Source organism: Ostrinia nubilalis, chromosome 2 (assembly GCF_963855985.1).
Source record: "Ostrinia nubilalis chromosome 2, ilOstNubi1.1, whole genome shotgun sequence".
NCBI classification, from domain to species: Eukaryota; Metazoa; Arthropoda; class Insecta; order Lepidoptera; family Crambidae; genus Ostrinia; species Ostrinia nubilalis.
The window spans coordinates 8,661,325-8,675,324 of record NC_087089.1 but is presented as its reverse complement, the minus strand read 5'-3'; the positions used below and the strand labels follow the sequence as shown (position 1 = coordinate 8,675,324).

The window sequence follows — 14,000 nt, the reverse complement described above, 5'->3', positions numbered from 1 at the left end:
AGAGCATTATTACGAGTACTCTCTAATCTTTCAAATATCTTTAGTCATTGTGATCTCAACACAATTGGTTACAAATAGTGTTTTACAGTTGTTCACTTTCCTCTTTGTGGCCTGTATAGAGACTAAAGTTGTATTGGAATTTTGAACTTCAAGATACATGAAGTTTTATATTTTTTATGTAAAAGTATGTAAAAAGAGTAAGATTTCCAAAGTTTCACCAAATGGGTGCCCTTTTGCAGTAAAGTCTTGCGTCGCGACATCGGTTCCTGATGCTCTCTGGTCATACTCGTTATTAGTCTCCTTAAAAATCGGGCAAGTCATCTCGAGGTCCGATTATGGCCAATAATAACCACGAGTAGAAAGCGGCCCTCGTTTACTTCCACTGAAATTCTCGATACTGATGTTTTCGATAATAAAAACCAATTTGCTCTCGATCCCGCATCGGATCAACGCCTCGCATCCCAAAATTGTACTTGGAAACTCCTTTTATAATACTAAAATACTCGTAACTAACTAATAAGTGCATTGGAATTATGGTCGGTTTCTTTTACGATATGTTTCGTATCTTTAATGTCAAAGTCATCTAAAATAAGCCCGCTCAACATCACACACACAGCACACGTGATAAAATAAACATTTCATATTTTTGTCAGTGTTCTTCATCTATGGTCCGTCAATGCCAATATGTTACCAAGTGGTTTACGACATTTTAATGGTTTCATTTGGCTAATTATTTAAATGTATTCGTTGCAGATAGACGTCCGGTTTGGTGCTTTGGGCGTGACGCGAGATAAAGGGTAAGATCAAGTTACGTTATAAAAATTAACATAAAAAATTTGCATAAACACGCACTTTTCTGGTGATTACTTTTTTTATTAAGTTATAGAAATCCTCTACTATTTGTAGCTGTTATTTTTAGTGACCAAAATAAAACATATGAGAACTATGTCAGTCCATTTTGTGGTAGCAGGGTGGTGTAAGCTGGTGAGCAAGGACCAGTTACCGTGGGGCTTCGCGGTTTACAGCCCACTGGCCCGCGGCCGACCCGCAATCACCCATTATTGTATAACTGAACCTACCGCGAAATTATTTTGCATTCGTTTTTTTCTCAGTGATTATTTCGTACGGCTTCCGGCTGATTTTAATATCTTAATTGTCTTAAATTAACATTATCATAGATAGGTTTTTATTTGTTATAAATATTTTATAGACATAAAAGAAACCATGGTCGTGATGTAAGCATGGATACTACATGCGTCCAATTAAGTAAAATATGCAATCGATTGTACAATGTAATGTGTCACACAATTAAACGTGTTTCTAAGAAACATATGAAGGATGTGGAATATCCGATGGAAATATCTTATTAGACGTTATGCAATGGCAGCATGCTCGCTTGTCTATTCGGGATGATTTAGTTGTCAATCACTGGCAACACAGTTGTGGTGTCGGACAACTCTCGCACGCCGCGTCTGAGTCGAAGCCTTTTGCGGATGAGATAGACCGCAACCTTTGTCATAATATCGCAGATTATGAAGATAACGCCGGCCATGAATTCATGTAAACGCCAGGCAAAAGTCAAGGGTGCCGCGCGAACTTTAATGTGAGGCAGCGATGAAAAATGATAACATTGATCGATCGCTATTGTCTCAACAAAGCATCTAAATTATATATTAGAATTGTGTAGCAGAATCAGGTTAACAAATTGTTTTCCGTGGATAAATTCTTCGTTTCAAGAGAGCCTGGTGTACCTTAGTTTGTAGTCGCAGTGTTGTTTTAGACTCTTCACAATATTTTATCCAAATCTCACTAAATAATGCTTTCAAATCCTTTTAACCTCCCCAATGTACTTCAGTCAGGGCATAGACCTTTCTCAAAATATGAGGAAGTATAGTTAAAATTTTTGAAACAGTTTTATCCATGCATGCGTAATGCAATTTATTTGTCAATAAGTTCATACAGCGACGGTAAACGCTTATCGTTTGCTCGAGTTTATATTTGCTTGAAGGTAACGCATACCACATGCAGGTCGGTAGGGTTGTCATACGATTGCGACATTGCTCTGCTGCAGTAGCTTTTAATACAGAAATTAAAAGCAATATGGGTAACCCAACTATGTACATACATACATACATATTGGAAATTTAAATACCAAAGTATACGAAGATACTTTTAATTAAAAATGATCTTAAGATAGACATTTTCAATATTTCTTATGAAGATCTCTTTGCAATTTTAATTAAATAAGATTTTTATAAAACTCAATATTCAAATCATCAATCGACGCATAGCAAGTACATATATGTATATCGATAGTATTGCTCAATAAATAAATAATGACTGATCAGTTACGACTGAATTTATGGATTAAATTTTTAAAAATCTTGATTGTAGAGCAACCCTAAAGTTCGGCCTCCGTCTGTTTCCGCGTCGGCGCCGGCGCACTAACCTGCCTCACTCCACGTGTATTGAGTTTCTGCAGTTTATTCGAATACAGTGCCTACTTCTGTGACATTAGTGACTATATTTCCCTTTTATAAGTTCACGACACAAAAGTACAGCAAAAAGTTATTTTTTTCCGACGCTAGGAAATTAATATTACTTGTTGGCTGTTATAATTTAAATAAGAGCTGCACAAAATAAAAAAAGTATCGATTAATTGAAAAATAGTGCTGGCATTTCATAAATTTTAAAACATCCTGAACCTAAATCATATTTGGATTGACTTTACGCGACAAATATGTGTCATATATTTAAAATGATGTGTGTTGCAAAGGCTCCTTTTAGCAATTTACACTTAAAATAAGCCATCAGTGAAACAAGTAGTTGTCATGTTTCCGCACAAGCTTGAATTAAAATTTTGAGTGGCATGTCGAAGCTGGCATGCATGGCACGACATAAAAATAAGCTGTCATATGTAAATTTAACTAGCTCCTTCAGTTGCAGTGTAATTGTATATCATTACAGAGAGCCTTGGATAAAATGCGATGCAAAGTAAATGTTGATGGTATATCGACGTCGCAGCCGATTGGTAAAAATGGTAAAATACATGTAAAACGCAAGTTATCACCCATTTTACTCGACAAATACCGAAATTGCGGTTCTGTTATTTTGTTAATATTTTCCGTGTCACTTTACAATAGCAACCCCGCTGATTCATTCAATTTTGTACAAAACGAGAACCTGAAAGATGAAATGCTTCTTTCTAAATCACAAAAAAGGTGTGTGTTGAGAAATCTTACATAAATAGGTACATACTCGTGACTATGATTCTTTAGGTTTCATTAGGTATCTTTTCCATTTATTTTGATAAACTATTTTGATAAAGTAAAAATGGCACATTAAATTATATGTTTTGAATCGATTAATTTTGAATAAATAATCAATAAAGTGTGTAGCGTGATATTTTATAAGTTGGCCATTTAGCGAATTAATTCACACATGCTTGTCACTTTCTTCATGTGACTCAAAAACAGACCAACAAACCGCTCTCAATCCATTTAATCTTAATTTAATATGTACATGCAGGGGATTATTTATTTCTGCTCAAGCATAATACGCACGTGTGTCAAAGTTTAATACATTTAATATAAAATTAATAATTCTAATGTGCAGTTTACCAAACGTAATTTATTTCCAATAAGATACACGGAACAATAGGAAAAACCATTTAATCTATCCACATTAAAGCGGTCAACTGGTTTTCAAAAATGTTAATTATGCTGACATAAACCTGTATGCGCTTGAAACTTTAAATAGACGTCTGATAAAAAGAGAAAAAAAAACTTTGTCAAAATCACATTGGTTAGGTTAGGTGTTTTTATTGGCGTGGCATGCAGCGGAACCTGTTTGTGTAATGTGCGAGTGTTAGCCGCCGGAGCTCTGTTGAATGAGCACGCCCATGACTGGATTATATTGGAAAATAATATTATTATTTGTTCAGTCACAAAGCAAATATGTGCCCACCACGAAATGTTTCTGAGTGAAGAATCTTGGTAGAATAATTTTACGGCAATGACTGGGAATGTTATATTGTAATTTTTTTCTAATAACAAATGTTGGATAACGATGTAACGATCAGTGCAGTAAGAATAAAGGAAGCTTATTTAGTCACAACTTGACGAACATCATCACGTTTTGTGGAAGAGTTCCAAACACATTCAAGATTCGCGAATCACAGTCACGTGTCACCGATCTCAAATATAGTTGATTCAACTCAATCTTATTTCCATAATTTACATTTTAGTTTTCCTGTAAAGATGTTTCTTAAAACCTGTCCACACCATGCTCTACCTATTTCCCTGTGGTAATTAAAATTTTTATGTAAATTAATCGCATTAAAGGAATTGACGTAACTTTGAGTTTGATACACACCGTATACACCATAGAATGATTTACTAGCATCTACCTATGTATACGGAGGGAGCTACTCATAGTGAATCGAAACCCACGCGTTGATGTCTTTTGTATGGGCCAAGCGCTGGGTCCTGTACGCTCTTATGTCCATCAGCATAATGGTTAAAATAAAGGGTTTTCGCCGGTGGTATTCAAGTTTATTCACCATAAATCTTGGGGTTTGACATTTAGCTTTTGACGCGTCATTTACACCTTTGTGCCTTGTTAACTGACTTTTATTTAATAACAGTTGTTGTTTGCGAGCTTATTTCCACGACGCCTGTTTAGTGCCACCAACAAATGACATCTCATTTATGCGTTGGGTACATAATCACACGCAGCGTTTAAGCTTAAAATTACATAGCTTTTTATAAGTTATATTTACGTGTTATAAATAGCAAGTCGTAGTTAATATCATTGTCTTTGTTAAAATATTTTACATTTAAAATTTCAATGACACCTGCCAAGCAAACTACATTATTTCGCTTGTTATCGATTTCCTTTATAACATACGTCATTTGTTAAGTAAACCCAAACAGGTTATTGGAACAAAAATGAAATACTCGACAAGATTTCGATCTCGAATTGAACCCAATTGTGTGCGAGATTACTGATCTGGTTCTTAATTTTAGTGTGTCACTTACTTTTAACTTTAAGCAAGACTTGATACATGAGCTAAGTATTTACGAAACGTTAAAGTAACTTATCATTTCGCCATTTTCGGTTTCCGCAGTGCTGTTGTTAAGCTACTGAATGATTTTATTAATTTCGTAAATAAGTTTAATTTACATGTGATTATCATAATAATATAGAATTAACTTAGAAACATTTTAATCGCCAAGTGCTTTGTTTCGTTTATAAGGGTGAATTAAAATTACTGAATTATGTTTCAACATTTTTACTTCATTCCTTTTGTTCCGCAGTAAGATTTTCAGGATTTTATAATTTAAGAAGTCATACTCGTATGCAAGTATTAATCATAAACCTAATTTAGAGGTATCTATTTATGAGTTCTTTAGCTTAAAGTAGGTAATTGGTAATTATAAAGCCAAATTCTATTTAAGATTGTACGGTATCAAAAACTCTAAATCTTTTACATCAATCTCAAATCGAACGGAGCCGTGACTAGTTTTTGTGGCTATTAATGTAAAAAATAAGGATTATTTTTTGTAAAAAAGCATTGCCCAAGTCGGAAACTCCAATGGAACGATAATAATATAGTGTCAGTGGTAAAGTGGAACAAGGAACTCGCGTAGTTGGCGATTGGTACGTTGAACCCCCCCGTAGTTGTGTGAGTGCGCGCGCACACTCCGCCGCGTGTACGCACGCTGTGTGCGCATACGGCGCGCGCTTGTGTGCGTCTAACACGCGTGTACGTGTATTAATCTGATTCATGGCACTCGAACTCGTGATACGTAGGTACGGCCGCGTGATGTCTTAGGCAGCATTGCCTTATTAAATGTTTTGGTAGTTTCTTCTAGAACCTATCGAAATTTAGGTCATAGATTCTTTACTGTATTGCTCTAAAGATAATATGTAGAGTAAATTACGTTCATAAATGTAAATAGCTGTCTTAGTCTAGAAAGAAAATCAACTTTTTTAAACATCTTTGATTCAACATCAATTGACTTGTTAACTTTGGTCGTAAATTCTTTCCATTTACGTCTATGAATGAGCAAATTCATGATAGCCCAATGAAAAGGTTAATCAACACCAAAATTTAATGATAATTCCGATTTTCAACCACTAATAAAACAGCAGGTTGAATTAATGAATACCTGTTTGTACTTTGTACACACGACAGACTGTCAGTTTCGAAGAACCCACGCTTCTTTGAAGCCGATTTGTTGTATTAATCATACACAATGAAAGTAAGTTAATAATATGGTAAAATAGGAAACGTCTGGTTTATGCATTGTTAAAAATTATGCATTAGTTAAAAATAGCAGACAAAATTTACGTAATAAAGTGCTTCAGCCGGCACTTTCTTTAGTTTTTGCACGGCTATATGTTTTGCAGTATCGCTCTATCTCGACACACCTATGAATTCATGACAGCGTGAACATTAATGCATTTATGTAAATATAAATGCACAGTGAAATGTCGTTATTGTGATAATTTCCATTTTATAATTGATAGAATTTATAATGTAATAAACATAATGTAGCGTTTTGTATTTGTAGAACGATATGATGACGCATTTGGTTATTTTATGCTAGTGCGTGGACTTTAAAAGAATTCAAATCCTTTCTTATGAATTTCTATTCCTGAACTTTAAGTGCACCTAGCGAACTTTTAAAATCTTTACCTTATTATTTAATATCGATTAATAAATGGATCTTGCTTCTGTTCTGTTACTGTTACATCCAAAATCATTAAAAAACATAAACAAGTAACTCATTAACGACGCCCAATGAAATAGAAATTATTGTTTTTTTACAACAGTTTTTTACTTATGACTAGTGGAAATCAATTATTCAGTTTTCAGATATAAAAATTGAATAATGTTTCGTGCTATGGAACGGTATCCTGAAATAAACCTTAATTTAATAAAAAAACATTTTAAGATCGCACCAATTTCGAAATCACGAGCTCTCAACAACACGAAAATATCCAACAATTTTGTTAATTAATTGGTTAAAATTAAAACGGCAATAACCGAGCCTGAGGCCCGCGCGAGAAGTTGCCGCAAGCGTCCTTGCCTCTTGCCCAACATAAGTGCTCGCGTTAGCCGCATCGCACTAAAAGCTTTCCGCGCAAAATACCAGCAATAAGAACAACAAGTAATTAAATCGGTCGTAATTGTTTTAAGTGTTATGCGACGGGTCGATGCTGAATCTATTTGTGATTGCCGACCTTTGTTTGTTTCGACACGATCGGTACACTGCTCTACAATATTTGGAACACATCTTTATGATATTAGCATTATTATTTTACGTATTAAAAATGAGATTAATTTACGATGAAACGAACTTGAAAGAGCTTTTTTTACATAATGCAAGTGAAAGTTTCATATAATTAAGTCGCATCTTACGAGTATAATAATCAAGTCACGTGAACTGATTATATTGTGCTTTTTCATTGTAATTGTATTAATAATACCATCATTACATATTTCTTTTAATTATATTACATTTGCAACATAATTGATAGCGATTATAAATGTTAAGTACTCTCTAAGCCTTTTAACTCATACCTCTAGAAGTAGCATGATTCAATTGTATTACAAAACCTTTCAGTCAAGTTAAACTTATTGAATTATTTACAGTCTATATCTCACCAACTGTACGAGCAGAACACGTAACCTAACGTTATTGTTAACAACTTACGTTGCGTAAGCCACAATGCAATTTATAGATAAATGTCATTACTGACGTGATAAAAGCCGATACTAATCTATTTCATTGGAACACTCGAATTGGCCGTGGGTCACGTTTGGGCATGTCATTTCCTGGGAGACCTGGACCGCAAAGGTTAATTTTGTATTGTTTTAATAAAAGCAAAGCTAATTATGTTTATTGTTATTATTAAGCATCTGTATATGATGTTTATCATTGATGGAATAATTGTAGTTACAATACACATATAATCTTCTGATGCATGTTCGGTTTTATCATTCTACTAGCTGTGCCCGCGACTACGTACGCGTGAAAACCCGTTTTCGCAACATTTTTCATTATTGCTCTGCTCCTATTGATCGTAGCGTGATGTTGTATATTCGTTCCTCGATAAATGGGCTATCTAACACTGAAAGAATTTTTCAAATCGGACCAGTAGTTCCGGAGATTAGCGCGTTCAAGTAAACAAACAAACAAACTCTTCAGCTTTATGATATTAGTATAGATGTATCTATCGCACTATTGAGGGCTAGTTTAGACACAATTTATGTTTGAAACAATATGTGCTATGAAGATGGTGACACCTGACTTCATTACAAGGTCACACCCAAGGACTTGACACGCCACACGAGTTTACTCAACTACCACTCCTAAATGTCCATAGTCTTTGCTTAATTAAGATTCATTTAAATAAGCTCTTCGCTCATGCATGATTAATGAATGAGATTTATGGCCTATGAAATATTTGATGATAGATAAAAAAAAGTGGTCTGACGCCAGATAAAACTAGTCGCTGCCATTGTCTTCTACCAGTCTGTCAAAATTATTATAATACGGTATAAAATAATACAAAATAGCACTCATAAATAAATAAAACTCATACATTTGAAAAGGTTAACAGAATCAATTAAAATACCGTAATTCACGTGGATACGAGATTTATGGTTTCTTTGGGACATCGAATGTTTTACAATAATAAAATAAACATACATATACACTTCCTGAAAGATGCAACGCAAACTTATCTGTCTTTCAGTGAAAAACCTTGATCAACACAAGCAAAGCAAAAGGTTATTCCATGGCATAATAATTAATAGTGTACTAATATTTTTATGTTCATATTTTTCGAATGCCATTGCTTGTAAGAATTTCTCGGTAGTTTGAATTTGAGGCATTTATCTAACAATTCCGTAATATCCGTTAGGACTAATTCAATGCAGGCACACATGGCGGTGCACTCGGGCGCACTCACACTAACGTAGCACGCACACGTGCGCAGGAGGCAGCGGCGCGGAACGAGTTCGGCCGACCTGCGCGCAAGAAAGAACTCAGCCAAGGACGCCGGCGTAACGGTGCCCCGCGTCCCCGCTGCACTGCCTTCGGGAAACTCACCCCGCGTATGGCTAGCTGTCTGGCAGGGATGTTATGGATACGAACTTTCGGTTATGGATACGGTTACGGATATTTGCCCGTTTTCACCATCAATCCCTATAAAAACAAAATTCCTGATGTGTTAACATAGGGGTCACTTAAAAATTAGGGATTGGTTGTGAAAACGGGCAATAGAAAAATATTATACCGGTTTCGGTTACGGTTACGGATAGTAAATCATTTCGGATAATTTCGGTTACTGATATTAGAATTTTAAAAAGGTAAAATTCAAATAGCAAGATGCTGCGCGACCCATATAGCCACTTTGTGTACTATGACGGTACCTATGATAAAGGTAAAACAGGCGGGGATATCAAAATGATGCCAGAGGATGCCAGACAAGTAACAAATATTGAAAATATTAAGATTAAGACTCCGCCTTTATCCGAAACTTTTGAATCGGTTACGGTTACGGATATTTTTTAATTCGGATATCCGATAGTTTCGGTTACGGTTACGGATATCCATAACATCCCTGGTGTCTGACTGCATACTGTCTGGACCCCGTAATCTATTCAGTTATGTCACCACTTACGTCATGGATGCAATCTTTGAACTATTTTTTTTTTGTTGATTATCCATTATCATTAATTAATGAGAATGGGAAATGCTTCACGCCTTGACCTCTTGCTTTATTTATTGAGGATATTTAGAAACTAAAAAAAGAATTTTAAATTAAACATTTAATTTTAACTTGTATTCAGGAAATTTTAATTGATAATATTCCAATTTATGTGTACAAACTGTCGGCGTTAACATTATTCCAAGTTATTAGCATAATAAGTGTTGCATGCTCATTAATGTTGCCAATTGACTCATTACCGTACGCATGAGTGGAACATTCGCTGCGAATCAAAATCATTGGTGGCTCTAGCTGGTACAAATTAGTTAAAATACACGAGAATATTCAAATCGATTAGAACAATCGCCGAGATAAATTAAGTGTACAAGGAAATTCCTTGAATTGTATTCAAAATCATTTAAATTCTAACAACTAAAATTATACACCTTACTTCACGTTATCTATCAGGCGGGCAATTATTATAAGATAACAACGAGAAGTTAATTTGTGTCCTACAAATGTCAAAGGTTACCAAGTTTTATTTGAAAACGAAAATGCCGAACGACTTTGTTTGCATGATTAAACAGCTAGACTCGACCTATGAGATCATGATCGACGTGTCCTAAATGAAGCATAATTCTTCAGAAAATCCAATTTTAAGTTCCTTCGCCCGGCCATCGACCCTAAAAACCTTATATTTCATCTCGCTCTATCACCTGAAGTGCAGTAGTTTCGTCTCACAGTCACGAATACCGCTGCTCTGTCTTTATTTTGTTCCATTACGGCCAAGAACAATGACTATTTGTCGATAGGACTGCGTTCGTATATCTATTCTTTGCTCGCGGGCGCAGCGCGGGAGCGTCAGAAAGAGACGGCTAGCGTTCCGAAACTCACGACCTACGCTAAATGTTTTGGATTCTTATTGGGCCGCGGAGAGCTTTAAAGATGGCCACTCGAGGACCGTTTTCTTGTTACGATAACCCAATTTTGTTGCATTACGTCGGTAGTCGTTCTGTTTAAATTTCAATAAGGCAGCTCCATTAAGTTCGAATGTCAGGAGGTAATGCGAGTAAAAAGACGCCGACCTCGTGGCGTGTTCGCACGGTGCCGGCGCAGCCTCCGCGGGCCCCGCGCAGGCTGCGCGGGTGATTCAACTGTGTTCGGAAATGTCGAAGGTTTGCCGGACGTAGCTGACACGGAACTACCTTCAGGCTCATGCGTGTTTCCAGGTATTATCATAAAAACTTAACGATCAAACAACTTAGATAGAAATTAATAGGACGACTAGGTGAGAGTACCTATATTATTATAATTTCTAAAAAATAATGTACTAATAGATTTTTGTTTTTAAACGTTGAATAAATAAGTAGAGATGGGCCGACTAGTCGCCGACTAGTCGGGAAAGCCGACTATTCGGCATCATTTGTAGTCGGCCGACTAGTGACGACTATTCGGCAAAATATGCCGATTATATTCGGCGCATTACAAAATTAAATAATGTGAATGAAATAAAACTCATAATCACCAAGATGATTATGAGGTAGACCAAGGGCGTTTATCTAAACCACTTTTGACTGCAAAAATCAGTCAAAAGTGGTTTCACCTGATTTAAAATTTTTGGCAATCAGTCTTAAATTCATACAAAGTTAAGATAAGTTAAAAATACCAGGAAATCATCACAATGTGTAAAGTTTATGCAATTTGTCCATATAAAAATTATGACACTTTTTTTTTGGGGAAAAAATGCATGGTATTGCATACCTACCCTGCGGGGAAGTGGTAGATTATGTGGGACTCCTCTCATCGGAAGGATGATGAATACCCACATAAATAATCCCTGAGATCCGTCGAACGCCTTAGTGTGAAGAACTATGGGAATCCGGACAAAGCCATCAACTATCACAGTCCGTCACGGCAATTGCCCACCTGTATGGCGGGCCCTGCCTATCCGACGGTGGTGGTAGTCCGTGCAATGCAGGCGGGGGTATCTACCCCCACGCTCTCAGCTCGCTGACCATCACCGAGGAGGGTGGAGATGAATCAGTGGGCTTAGGATGCGCGCCGCCATAAGCGGTTATCACGCCATTTTATAATTTTTTCCCATACATTTTGACGTCGATAAGAATAAATCACGGCGCGATTCCTAGCCCAGCAGGAGGCGATCATATTGTCACCTCCCCTGACCCCTCCGCCGTCGAAAATGATGACATCCACCTTAGGTAAGTACTGTTAGGTGATTGTAATGTTGCTTTTTATTTTTTCTCATATTAAAGAAATCTTATTTCTCAAGAAGTTATAATCTTTTAAGAAATCTAGATTATTCTTATTTCTTTGAGAAATCTAGATATTATTCTTCGGACAAGTAGGTATTAGAATGATCGGCATTGCCGATTAGTCGGCCGACTAATCGGCAATTTGAAAACTGATTAGTCGGCTAGTCGGTTAGTCGGCAAAGACCATAGTCGGCCCATCACTATAAATAAGTTTTACCTCGAATGTAAACAAGAAGTCTCTACTGTACTGTACTGACTGTACAGTGCATAAGTAAATAGCATCAAATAGCAATAGTAAATAGCATTGCTAATCCGGTACAAAAGACATCAACGCGTTAGCATGCGAACATTTAAATGTTTTAAAGTTTCTTTTATACATTATTTTGCTGAAAACGATTTATTGTAATATACATATTATATAAACTAATAATAAAAATATAAATTAAATCTTTTATCAAAAAATAGGATGTATTATTCATGTACAATTCAATTATATTACCGAGCTTTTGTTTAATTACTACTTTACTCATATTATCTTGGTATGCCTAATGTAAATCAGGAACAATTTAATGACGACTCAGTGCACTAATTCTACTTCCTCATTCCGATTGAAATCTTTATTATTATCTACAGTTACATTGAAATAACTTTGTGGTATTTTTAAATTATAAATTGAACCAAAATATACATAAGCGTGAAGGTTATTAATTTATTGTTATGTACTATAAACCGTAAAACACGTGCTTTTGTTTACAATGATAAAACAGAATACTTTCAGCCATCACTGTTGAGAACAAGTTCCAAACCAATTTTATGTAAGATTTTTTCTCGGCATTTTTATCGATTGACTAAATCTATGATTGATTGTACGTGATTACAGGTTAAAATGAGTGATTAATGGTGTATCAGATTTCAATTTATTTTTAGATTACTGAGAAACGGATCGTCTGAAGTCTTCATGTTAATCACTTTTAATACTCTATAAGTATTATACTTAGGTTTTTAGTTTTATATTGTAGCTTCAAAAGCATTAACTTCCTTAAACGCAGTATCTATTTTAGAAAAATTAAGTATCTGTTTATTAAATCACAATTAATTCATTTAACAAAATCATTTATAACTCAAGGTGCTTTGCTGGCTGCGATGTTGGTGCATTGTCTGTTTTCACGCCACACGTTAATTGGTTTGCACGTGGATCGATCTGAGCGATATTTTTTGCCGCGTGAACTTGACAGAGGTCCATGTCACTGCTGTTTTCCGCATTAATCACGACGCGGATTTCACTACAAATCCTGTTTATGTTTTTATCGCCAGATACCTACGTAACTACGTTTTTTGCTATCTATTTAATCGTTTGCAAACCATTTCTTTTGTGGTCTGTAGTTTTTGCGCGCTGTAATTGTTTGTTACGCACACTACGTTATCTGATCGATATTGATAGGTAAACAATGACGATTATACAACACTGGTTTTTGTAAATAAACCTCAAAATAAGTTAACCTATTTCACAAAATTTCTTCTTTCACATTAAAAAACATTTCTAAAACAATCACTACATTGCAAATCTAATGATTCAATAATTTCTTTCTTCCGTCAAAGTGCAAAATGCTCGAGTTTCTGAATCAAGCACTTGAAGTAGAGCGCGAGTGCTTCTCTCGACTGCCTTTGACCTTAACCGTTACCTTTTTATTTCACACAATTACAGCGTTTTTAACAAGTGAGATTGATTTTCCACTCAAGCGGTCATCCATCAAATTATATGCGTGCTACAATCGCACTTGTACTATCCAATTCTATTGGACTACGTGTATACTGAATAACCGTTTTTGTGACCGCCTTAGAAACACTTTGGGAAGAAAGTTTCATCTTAACAAATTGCTATTCTGAATTATTAGAGATATTGTTTTTCATTATGAATGCCGATTCTTTTTAATTAAACTAGAAAAATATTCTGAAAGGAATCTGTCTTAAAAATAGTTTTTAGAATTTAAAACAATGAAT

General features: G+C 35.5%; 1 protein-coding gene across 2 annotated transcripts in view; it reads left to right on the top strand.

The window, feature by feature from the left end:
• LOC135082022 (uncharacterized) overlaps window positions 1-14,000 on the top strand; it is a 69,156-nt gene that overhangs the window by 28,334 nt on the left and 26,822 nt on the right. The window contains exon 2 of one of the 2 annotated variants that reach the window (XM_063976775.1): window positions 754-797. The exons of the other annotated variant lie outside the window; for it this stretch is intronic. The gene's annotated coding sequence lies outside the window, so the exon portion shown is untranslated. The remainder of the gene's footprint in view (window positions 1-753; window positions 798-14,000) is intronic. 2 annotated transcript variants of the gene reach the window in all.